We start from the raw sequence: 12,414 nt of genomic DNA, 5'->3' as shown, positions 1-12,414 counted from the left end.
GTCAGTAACACAAGAGTAAGTGTCAGTTGGCTTTTTCATAGCCGATCTTTGAGAGTATCTCTACCGCTCCTGCTGTCTCTAGAGAGTTGAAAACAGCAGGTCTTGGACAGGTAGCACGTCCGGTGAACAGGTCAGGGTTCCAGCAGGTCTGAGACAGCAGGTCTGGGACAGGTAGCACGTCCGGTGAACAGGTCAGGGTTCCATAGCCGCAGGCAGAACAGTTGGAACTGGAGCAGCAGCACGGCCAGGTTAACTGGGGACAGCAAGGAGTCATCAAGCCAGGTAGTCCTGAGGCATGGTCCAAGGGCTCAGGTCCTCCGAGAGCGAGAAAGAAAGAAAGAGAGAAAGAGAGAATTAGAGGGAGCATATTTAAATTCACACAGGACATCGGAAAAGACAAGAGAAATACTCCAGATGTGACAGACTGACCCTAGCCCCCCGACACATGAACTACTGCAGCATAAATACTGGAGGCTGAGACAGGAGGGGTCAGGAGACACTGTGGCCCCATCCGATGAAACCCCCGGACAGGGCCAAACAGGTAGGATATAACCCCACCCACTTTGCCAAAGCACAGCCCCCACACCACTGGAGGGATACCTGCAACCACCAACTTACCATCCCGAGACAAGGCCGAGTATAGCCCACAAAGATCTCCGCCACGGCACAACCCAAGGGGGGGCGCCAACCCAGACAGGAAGACCACGTCAGTGACTCAACCCACTCAAGTGACGCACCCCTCCCAGGGACGGCATGGAAGAACACCAGTAAGCCAGTGACTCAGCCCCTGTAATAGGGGTAGAGGCCGAGAATCCCAGTGGAGAGAGGGGAAACCGGCCAGGCAGAGACAGCAAGGGTGGTTCGTTGCTCCAGCCATTCCGTTCACCTTCACACTCCTGGGCCAGTCTTCAGTAAAGACTTAAAGGTTGAGACTGAGTCTGCGTCTCTCACATGGGTAGCCAGACTATTCCATAAAAATTGAGCTCTATATGAGAAAGCCCTGCCTCCAGCAGTTTGCTTAGAAATTCTCGGAACAATTAGGAGGCCCGCGTCTTGTGACCGTAGCGTACGTGTAGGTATGTACGGCAGGACCAAATCGGAAAGATAGGTAGGAGCAAGCCCATGTAATGCTTTGTAGGTTAGCAGTAAAACCTTGAAATCAGCCCTTGCCTTAACCTCTATGGGCTAGGTGGGACGCTTGCGTCCCACCTACTCAACAGCCAGTGGAATCCCGTCGCGCGTTATTCAAATACCTTAGAAATGCTATTACTTCAATTTCTCAAACAAATGACTATTTTACAGCATTTTAAAGACAAGACTCTCGTTAATCTAACCACACTGTCCGATTTCAAAAAGGCTTTACAACGAAAGCAAAACATTAGATTATGTCAGCAGAGTACCCAGCCAGAAATAATCAGACACCCATTTTTCAAGCTAGCATATAATGTCACATAAACCCAAACCACAGCTAAATGCAGCACTAACCTTTGATGATCTTCATCAGATGACAATCTTAGGACATTACGTTATACAATACATGCATGTTTTGTTCTATCAAGTTCATATTTATATCAAAAAACAGCTTTTTACATTAGCATGTGACTAGCATTCCCAACGAACACTTCCGGTGAATTTACTCACGATAAACGTTCACAAAAAACATAACAATTATTTTAAGAATTAAAGATACAGAACTCCTATATGCACTGGCTATGTCCGATTTTAAAATAGCTTTTCGGTGAAAGCACATTTTGCAATATTCTAAGTAGATAGCCCAGCCATCACAGGCTAGCTATTTTGACACCAACCAAGTGTGGTACTCACCAAACTCCGATTTACTATTAGAAAAGTTTGATTACCTTCGGTGTTCTTCGTCAGAATGCCCTCCCAGGACTTCTACTTCAATAACAAATGTTGGTTTGGTCCCAAATAATCCATAGTTATATACAAATAGCGCCGTTTTGTTCGTGCGTTCAAGACACTATCCGAAGGGTAAATAAGGGTCACGCGCCCGATGCGTTTCGTGACAAAACAATTCTAAATATTACATTACCGTACTTCGAAGCATGTCAACCGCTGTTTAAAATCAATTTTTATGCCATTTTTCTCGTAAAAAAGCGATAATATTCCGACCGGGAGTGGTGGTTTCGTTCAAAGAGAGAGAAAGTAAACATGGAGTCTACTCGGGCACGCGCGCCCAGTCCCATTGTCCTCATTTCGATCACTATCAAAATGCGCTAATGTTTTTCAGCAATGGGCTGCAAAGCCACGATTCAGCTTTCTGGCGCCTTCTGAGAGCCTATGGGAGCGTTAGAAAATGTCACGTCATGCCAGAGATCCCCTGTTTTTGTTAGAGATGATCAATAAGGCCATGAAATGGTCAGAGAGAGCGCTTCCTGTTTGGAATCTTCTCAGATTTTGGCTTGCCAAATGATTTCTGTTATACTCACAGACACCATTCAAACAGTTTTAGAAACGTTAGGGTGTTTTCTATCCAAATCAAACAATTATATGCATATTCTAGTTACTGGGCAGGAGTAGTAACCAGATTAAATCGGGCACGTTTTTTTATCTGGCCGTGCAAATACTGCCCCCTAGCCCCAACAGGAAGCCAGTGTAGGGAGGCTAGCACTGGAGTAATATGATCAATTTTTTTGGTTCTAGTCAGGATTCTAGCAGCCGTATTTAGCACTAACTGAAGTTTTAGTGCTTTATCCGGGTTGCCGGAAAGTAGAGCATTGCAGTAGTGCAACCTAGAAGTAACAAAGGCATGGATAAATTTTTCGCCGTCATTTTTGGACAGAAAGTTTCAGATTTTTGCAATGTTACGTAGATGGAAAAAAGCTGTCCTTGAAACAGTCTTGATATGTTCTTCAAAAGAGAGATCAGGGTCCAGAGTAACGCCGAGGTCCTTCAGTTTTATTTGAGACGACTGTACAACCATCCAGATTAATTGTAGATTCAACAGAAGATCTGTTTCTTGGGACCTAGAACAAGCATCTCTGTTTTGTCCAAGTTTAACCTGTCTGGGCTAGGGGGCAGTATTGAGAATTTTGGAAAAATATGTTCCCATTTTTAACTGCCTCCTACACCAACTCAGAAGCTAGAATATGCATATTATTGTTCAGGTTTGGATAGAAAACACTCTGAATTTTCTAAAACTGTTTGAATGGTGTCTGTGAGTATAACAGAACTCCTATGGCAGGCAAAAACCTGACAAGGTTTCAAGCAGGAAGTACCCTGTCTGACAAGGAGTCGTGCGTCTTGCATCTTTTTATTGAAAAGTAAGGATCTTAGCTGTAACGTGACAATTCCCAGGGCTCCAATAGGCTCTCAGAGCCCGCGAAATAACTGAAGGTTTACGAGGGAGCCTCAGGTTGAAACATATTATCGCCTTTTGTAAGTGGATGCTCCGAGGACCTTTGAATGATGCGCGTGCATGAATCGCTTCTGAGGAGAAATTTTATTCGGCTGTTTAGGCTCAATGCATACTCCCGGTCGGAATATTATCACTTCTCTACGACATAAATGGCATAAAAATTGGTTTTAAACAGCGGTTGACATGCTTCGAAGTACGGTAATGGAATATTTAGACATTTTTGACACGCCAATGCGCCATGCGCGAAACCGGGAAGAAGCATTCTAGAACTCACGAACAAAACGTCGCTGTTTGGATATAACGATGGATTATTTGGGACCAAACCAACATTTGTTATTGAAGTAGAAGTCCTGGCAGTGTATTCTGATGAAGAACAAGCAAGGTAAGAACATTTTTCTTATAGGAAATGTGATTTTGGTGGATGCTGACCTGGGTGGGTATCTAAATAGCTAGCCCTGTAATGCCGGGCTATGTACTTAGATTATTGCAAAATGTGCTTCATCCGAAAAGCTATTTTAAAATCGGACATATCGAGTGCATAGAGGAGTAATGTATCTATAATTCTTAAAATAATTGTTATGCTTTTTGTGAACATTTATCGTGAGTAATTTAGCAAACTGTCAGTAAATTCAACGGAAGTTTGCCGGGGGTTATCCGTTTTCTGAACGTCACATGCTAATGCAAAAAGCTGTTTTTTGATATAAATATGAACTTGATTGAACAGACATGCATGTATTGTATAACACAATGTCCTAGGTGTGTCATCTGATGAAGATCATCAAAGGTTAGTGCTGCATTTAGCTGTGGTTTGGGTTTATGTGACATGATATGCTAGCTTGAAAAATGGCTGTCTGATTTTTTCTGGCTGGGCACTCTGCTGACATAATCTAATGTTTTGCTTTCGTTGTAAAGCCTTTTTGAAATCGGACAGTGGGGTTAGATTAACGAGATTCTTGTCTTTAAATAGCTGTAAAATAGTCATATGTTTGAGAAATTGAAGTAATAGTATTTCTAACGATTCAAAAATCGCGCCACTGGAATATCAGTAGCTGTTACGTAGGTGGGACGAAATCGTCCCACATACCCCAGACAGGTTAAAAGTAGAAAGTTTGCAGCCATCCACTTCCTCATGTCTGAGACACAGGCTTCTAGCGAGGGCAATTTTGGGGCTTCACCATGTTTAATTGAAATGTAGAGCTGTGTGTCATCTGCGTAGCAGTGAAATTTAACATTATGTTTTCGAATGACATCCCCAAGAGGTAAAATATATAGTGAAAATAATAGTGGTCCTAAAACGGAACCTTGAGGAACACCGAAATTTACAAGATACCGATAGTTTCACTGTGTAGTTGTTCATACAATCATTAAATATTGTAGTACAAAATATGTGACACATGTTTCATCATGGTACTACCCGTAAATCCATCTTTGTAAAAGGACTAGTAGAAAGAATACTACAGACACAGTGGAATTATTGAACAAAATGTGCAATTTATTGATAAAAATACCCCCAAAAAATCACAACAGTACTACAGTAATACATCAACTGCAGTGTTCCTCACCTGGCTTACTGTAAAAAGCAAAACAAAGAATTGATTACTCCTACATTTCCATCAGCCCTGTCCTGTGGATTTGGTCACAGGTTCGCATCCACGTCACAATGGATGTTTTCATTAGCCAAACATCTCAGGAAGAATCTTCAGGCATTGCAAATCCAGGCCTGACTCTGGTCTGCCGTGATGCCATTGCATGCGTCATCTGTGGCCTGGAGAGGGGTGGCTTGTTCGTGAGGGCGCCTATCATATACCTTCCACCTCTATGTGGAGAAAATTCCTCAATCGGGTTAAGGAAAGGAGAGTAACGGGGTAATTGTGGATGGGCCTGAAACCATGCTTGTACCATTTGAGCATGGTGGAACCTGACATTATCCCACACAATGACATAGGTCACGCCATCAGCTCTACAGACCTGATTTAGCTCATCAAGGAAGGTTACAAGGAGAGCTGCATTATATGATCCAATACGAGGTCTGCGTCCCACCACACCATCTTCCGATATAGCCGCACACATGGTGATGTTGTCCAGGAACTTGAATGGTTGCCCGCTGGCCAATGAAATTCCGACCTCTCCTCCTTGTCTTGGCCAGGTTGAAGCCTGCCTCATCCAAAAAGAGGAATTTGTGATGGGTTTTCATCAGCATCCAGCTCCATCACAATCTAAAAAGACATTTTGGAAAGAGAATTACTGATTACAGTGATGTAGAATTTTGGGAGAATTTTTCACAACAGGCATCTTGAAACTGAACTTACCGGTTCTCAAACTGAACATACTCAGTCCTCAGTTGCTTCACTCTGTCTGCATTTCTTTCAAAAGGCACACGGTATAGCTGTTTTAGAGACACCTGGTGCCTTTTCAGCATGCGTGCAATACCCGGTAACATTTTGGCTTCCACATTGTGAACATGTCGTCATTGTCCAAGATGTGCTGCCGAATTTCTGTACTGCGAATATTATTTCTGGCCTGAAACAAATTGACCACAGCCAGCTCTTGTTGGTCAATCAGAATTTTGGCTCTGCCTCCCCTATTTGACCTAGTCTCAATTCTGCAGGGAAAATTACAGTAAGAACACATTTAGTCACATCACCTACTCTGTGGTACACATTGGCGTGCAGTATACAGTCATTTCACAATTGACAGTAACTAATGTTTAGTGCATTTTGAAGACTTACCGGTTCTCATTGCGGAAAGTTCTGATGATTGAGGCCATGGTTTATCTTCTGAGGTTTGGTTGAATCATTGTAGCTGCCTCAGTCATTGTCATGATTTAAGACATGGTCCACAACTGTTGCTAGTATTTCATTGGACACTCTTTGCTGTTGCTGCCGCTGTCTTGGTCCGTGGCCTTGTCCTCTACCACGTTCCCCCTCACTTCTTAAACGAGGCCCGCGACCACCTCTCAAAATGTGTGCTTGTCCTCTGACATTCCTTTCACCACCACGTCTTCCTCGTCTTCCTCCTCCCACTGCTTGACCTCTATTGTGACCTGGATCACCTGCCGGCTCCGTGTTATCGCTATGTTGTTGTAGGTGGATACCACTCATTTCACTATATACTCATACCACAATGTGAAATCAATCATCAGTAATGAGTTGGCAGTATTGGAAAAGCAATTACAAGGGCCTGCATACGCACACTCACCGGCTACTTTATTAGGTACACCTGCGTGTTAACGCAAATAGCCTGCTCCTTTGAACAGCAAATCATGAGTCTGCCTGCAACTCAATATACAGAGTATATAGAGTAGAGAGCTTTAGTTGTTCTTCGACCAAACCTTAGAACGGGCAAGATGTGTAACTTTGACAGTGGTATGACTGTTGGTGCAACACATGGTAGTTCCAGCATCTCAGAAACAGCTGCCCTTCTGGGATTTGTACGCACTACAGTCTCTAGAGTTTACAGAGAATGGTGCGATAAACAAAACAGAAACACCGTCTTAATGAGAGAGGGCAGAAACACCGTGTGGGCAGAAAGACTGTGTTAATGAGAGAGGTCAGAGGAGAATGTCCAGACTCATTCAAGCTGACAGAAAGGCCACAAATGCTCAAATAACAGCTGTATAAAACAGTAGTGTGCAGAAGGGCATCTCTTAACATACAACACCGTGACTAATTCAGGCTGTTGTGGAGGCAAAAGGGGGTCCTACCCAGCACTAGATAGGTGTACCTAATAAAGTGAGTATACAGTAATGTCAAATCTGAAAACATGGTCTGGAAAAGTGATAAAGAATGATCATGAAATATTACATCCACAGATAATGTAGTCCAATTGGACTACAAATCCATAAAACTATGCATTAAGAGTAATGCAACAGTTACTTCTCATTTTGAGCAGTTGTATCAGTTGATAGTTAGATCATTGTAATGAAATGAATAGACAGTCATCTCAGATGTAATGTGTGAATTGCATTTTGAAATGGTAATACTTTGATGTTAAGTTGTGTCATTTTGAACAGGTGATTTTAGTTCAATGAACAAATTATCTTAGCTTTATGTGTATTGTATCCAAACAATTTGAAAAAGTGTTTTTGATCATCAGATGTGAGTTTTGTGTCTAGAGTTTTGAAAAATGACATCAAGGTTCTGAAATTAGTGCCAAAGTGATTGTAAAAACCTGTAATGCTTCTTCTGATTACTGTGCTTGATTTCTGCTATTAGTTTGAACAGCCCTATTAACGAGGCTCAAAGCTGAGTCGCCTGGAACACAAGCTCACTGTTCCCTTCCAGCACGCCTGTGTCTGTGTGTGTGTGTGTGTGTGTGTGTGTGTGTGTGTGTGTGTGTGTGTGTGTGTGTGTGTGTGTGTGTGTGTGTGTGTGTGTGTGTGTGTGTGTGTGTGTGTGTGTGTGTCTGTGAGTGTGTGTGTGTGTGCGCACTTGCATGTAATCCTGAAAGCATGTGTGTGTGCATGTATGGAATGTGTGTGTGCGCACTTGTGTGTGTTTGAGTGAATGATCTGGGCCTTTCTCTCTCTGTGTAATTAGTAATTAACACATTCTTTTGTGAAGGCTTGTCTTTATTTATAGCCGGGCGCTTGCCAAACAGCACATACTTACGCCAGGATCAGATTGATGCTCGAGAGAAAGAGAGAAGGAGACAGAGAGAGAGAGATAGAGAGAGAGAGAGAGAGAGAGAAGGAGAGAGAGAGAGAGAGAGAAGGAGACAGAGAAGGAGACAGAGAGAGGAGACAGAGAGAGGAGACAGAGAGAGAAGGAGACAGAGAGAGAAGGAGAGAGAAGGAGAGAGAGAAAGACAGACAGACAGACAGACAGACAGACAGACAGACAGACAGACAGACAGACAGACAGACAGACAGACAGACAGACAGACAGACAGACAGACAGAGAGAGGGGCAGGGCGGACCGTGGCTCAGCCAGTAGTAGAGGTAATTAAACACGACAGAGGGCTACCTGACAAACACAGATCATTTCTAATGCTCGGATCAACAACCAAACACATCTTTATCACTTTAAAACGACGACGGGTCAGGCTCACTGTTACTGTGCCCTTACTACCCTGAGATTATTGGGGTATTAACTTGGATAAACTAGGCTGTTGTAACTACACTTAGATGCATACATGGGTACAAGTTGACTGAAACCCATGCAATTCCAAGTACAGGGGAAAAAGTTATCGAAAATAACGAAAATGATCTCTCCCTCACTCTCTCTATAGTTATAATCAGGCTGGGAATCTCTCCCTCACTCTCTCTATAGTTATAATCTGTCTGGGTATCTCTCCCTCACTCTCTCTATAGTTATAATCTGTCTGGGTATCTCTCCCTCACTCTCTCTACAGTTATAATCTGTCTGGGTATCTCTCCCTCACTCTCTCTACAGTTATAATCTGTCTGGGAATCTCTCCCTCACTCTCTTTATAGTTATAATCTGTCTGGGTATCTCTCCCTCACTCTCTCTATAGTTATAATCTGTCTGGGTATCTCTCCCTCACTCTCTCTATAGTTATAATCTGTCTGGGTATCTCTCCCTCACTCTCTCTACAGTTATAATCTGTCTGGGTATTGCTCCCTCACTCTCTCTATAGTTATAATCTGTCTGGGTATCTCTCTCTCACTCTCTCTACAGTTATAATCTGTCTGGGTATCTCTCCCTCACTCTCTCTATAAATATAATCTGTCTGGGTATCTCTCCCTCACTCTCTCTATAGTTATAATCTGTCTGGGAATCTCTCCCTCACTCTCTCTACAGTTATAATCTGTCTGGGTATCTCTCCCTCACTCTCGCTACAGTTATAATCTGTCTGGGTATCTCTCCCTCACTCTCTCTATAGTTATAATCAGGCTGGGTATCTCTCCCTCACTCTCTCTATAGTTATAATCTGTCTGGGCATCTCACCTAGCGTCACCTCTTTATGAGATTTGCCTTCGCTCTCACTCTGCATAATGAACTGCCAGCCTACCGCTCTGCTCTAAGACACTGCATTATGAACTGCCAGCCTACCGCTCTGCTCTAAGACAATGCATTATGAACTGCCAGCCTACCGCCCTGTTCTAAGACACTGCATTATGAACAGCCAGCCTACCGCCCTGCTCTAAAACAGTGCATTATGAACTGCCAGCCTACCGCCCTGCTCTAAGACACTGCAATACGAACTGCTAGCCTACCGCCCTGCTCCAAGACACTGCATTATGAACTGCCAGCCTACCGCCCTGCCCCAAGACACTGCATTATGAACTTCCAGCCTACCGCCCTGTTCTAAGACACTGCATTACGAACTACCAGCCTACAGCCCTGTTCTAAGACACTGCATTACGAACTGCCAGCCTACCGCCCTGCTCCAAGACACTGCATTATGAACTGCCAGCCTACCGCCCTGCTCCAAGACACTGCATTATGAACAGCCAGTCTACCGCCCTGCTCCAAGACACTGCATTATGAACAGCCAGTCTACCGCCCTGCTCTAAGACACTGCATTACGAACTGCCAGCCTACCGCCCTGCTCTAAGACACTGCATTACGAACTGCCAGCCTACCGCCCTGCTCTAAGACACTGCATTACGAACTGCCAGCCTACCGCCCTGCTCTAAGACACTGCATTACGAAATGCCAGCCTACCGCCCTGCTCCAAGACACTGCATTATGAACTGCCAGCCTACCGCCGTGTTCTAAGACACTGCATTATGAACTGTCTGCCTTTAATACTTATTGACCCAAGACATTTCAGCTTTTCATTTTTAATTAATTTGTAAAAATTGTTTAAAAAAATATACTTTTACATTATGGGGTAGTGTGTGTAGGCCAGTGACAAAACATGTAATTTAATCAATTTTAAATTCATGCAGTAACACAACAACATGTGGAAGAAGTCAAGAGATGTGGATACTGTACCCATAGAGTAAAGGGTTGACAGTCATACAGTACAAGCAAAAGGAGCAGCTGACATACTGACGTATTGCAGACATTGTAGATCAAAAGTAGTATCAAAGATAAGTCTATTGTCTCTCTGTATTCTAAGGTTATATGATTTGGCAGATGACTACAGGCATTTCTTTGTTTTCCCTCAGATGAATACGTCTGTGCTGTGTGTGTGTGTGTGTGTGTGTGTGTGTGTGTGTGTGTGTGTGTGTGTGTGTGTGTGTGTGTGTGTGTGTGTGTGTGTGTGTGTGTGTGTGTGTGTGTGTTTGACTTACTACCTACCCTTGAGAAGAAACACAAGCAGCCCAAGGATGTTTTCAGTGTTTACATACCCCTCATCTGAAACACCATCTTCTTCACACAACCTGCTTCAATGAGGGACCCTGATTAGAAGGACTGTCTGTTACACTTTAGTTATGGCATTACCTTCCAAGTGAAGGAACTGTAATTTCAGTAGATATACAGTTCACCTCAGATAGAGACAGACAAATACTGAACTTGAGAGGACATGTACTTTGTAGGGACGACTACAAGGTGTTGGCCCATAGCCCGGAGGTCCTAAAAAGCCCCTCACTACCCAGGAATGCTGTCTCTATAGTGTCAGCCCCTAAGACTTCAGAAAAAAAAAATCAAGATATGTGCAATAATAATTCCAAGGATGACACTCAGCCACCATCACACTATGGAAACTTCCCCTCACGCGTGTTATCATCTCTGGTGGGGTCTCTGTTACGCACCAGGACCCTTTATTTAATTAAAAGGTTTTTAATATGCTGTAAAGTAGCACCAGAGGAAACAGGAGACAAGACCGATCATTTTCTCACCTTGGTGAGAGAGAAATTGAGAAAACACCCCGCAAACATACAATAGGAGAGAAAGATATAATACTCGTGTACCTGCTACTTTGCCTGTGTGGAATCACAGTTTGGAACAGTAGGTGACTGGAGTGGCACGGGTAAGGGAGGGGTGGCGTTGAGAGGTGCCCGGGTGGGTGAGAATGCTTGGCTGATCGTGTGGGGCAATAGCCTGGGGAGAGAGAGAGAGAATAGAGAAGAGAAGAGAAGAAGAGAATAGAAGAGAAGAGAAGAGAAGAGGAGAGGAGAGGAGAGGAGAGGAGAGGAGAGGAGAGGAAAAAGCATAGAGAGTGAGAAGAGAAATGAGAGAAAAGAGAAGAGGAAAACGTGAGAGGAAAGGCGATCCACGTCTGATAATCATCACCACGGTGGCTGCTCTCACCTGCTCAGAAAGACCTCTTCTGCGGGAGGTACGAGCAACAAAACCAGGTCTTTCATTTGGAGAATTAAGACGGTGCGAAAGCTCTTAAGTATGGTAATCAGCGCTAGGCTAGAGCAGCAAATGAAGCTTGTACTTCTTGTGGAGGTGAAAGAGAGCGGAGAGAGAGACACTACATTTCATCACCATTCAGCACTCAGATGGCATGCTCAAAAAAGTATCAGCATGTTAGAGAAAACATGGTAAGCAGGATTTAAAAACACAACTTCAGATCTCCCTCCTCAATGACAGAGCGCAACACCCCCTGAAGACCCCATGTACCAATGAAGATCCTAAGGTTCCCCACCAACCTGTAATAGTCATACTTAACCCTCAGTCTTGTTGCCAATATCCCCCTGAGCATGTCCCTGTATGCAAGTTATCCTGGTCTTGCAAATAGCTAGCCTGGCTGCTCCTGATACGAAGTTGAGTACGACTATCACTCCCCTGAGCCAAAACTATACTTTGTTCCAAAAACAAACAGGCGGGTATAGATTGTAGAACCTCCCCAAGGCAGAAAACCAGCTAGTTAACATTGTAAACAGCCCCACCAGTCTTGGACATTGTACAAAAAAAGCAAGCGACTCAGACTCGTGACAGAACACCCTTCCCCAACGCTAGGATCCAGGTGCACCAGATGCCTGCTGGTGGCTATCACCCCATGTATTACCCTCCATTTGAGGTCAGCCGTATTCTCTCTTTGTTCTTGTTTCCTTATTAGGATGCCGGTGGGCGGAGTTGGAAGGGTCGTCAGCTAGATGGGAAACACCTGGGCTCGGGTGTGTCCCAGGATAAAGAGACCTCTTCACCAGTCATTGAGGAGACTCTCTCCAT

At 44.0% G+C, this 12,414-nt stretch overlaps 1 long non-coding RNA gene across 1 annotated transcript; it reads right to left on the bottom strand.

Moving 5' to 3' along the window:
- Positions 1-277: 277 nt before the first annotated feature.
- LOC115162053 (uncharacterized) lies at positions 278-12,101 on the bottom strand. Its single transcript, XR_003869480.1, has 3 exons — positions 11,892-12,101; positions 11,205-11,334; positions 278-315 (listed from the first exon to the last, which is right to left on the bottom strand). It is a non-coding gene; the product is annotated as an uncharacterized LOC115162053 (long non-coding RNA).
- Between the last annotated feature and the right edge of the window lie 313 nt (positions 12,102-12,414).

This window comes from Salmo trutta, chromosome 25 (assembly GCF_901001165.1).
Source record: "Salmo trutta chromosome 25, fSalTru1.1, whole genome shotgun sequence".
NCBI lineage: Eukaryota > Metazoa > Chordata > Actinopteri > Salmoniformes > Salmonidae > Salmo > Salmo trutta.
This window is presented reverse-complemented; position numbering and strand designations above follow the sequence as displayed.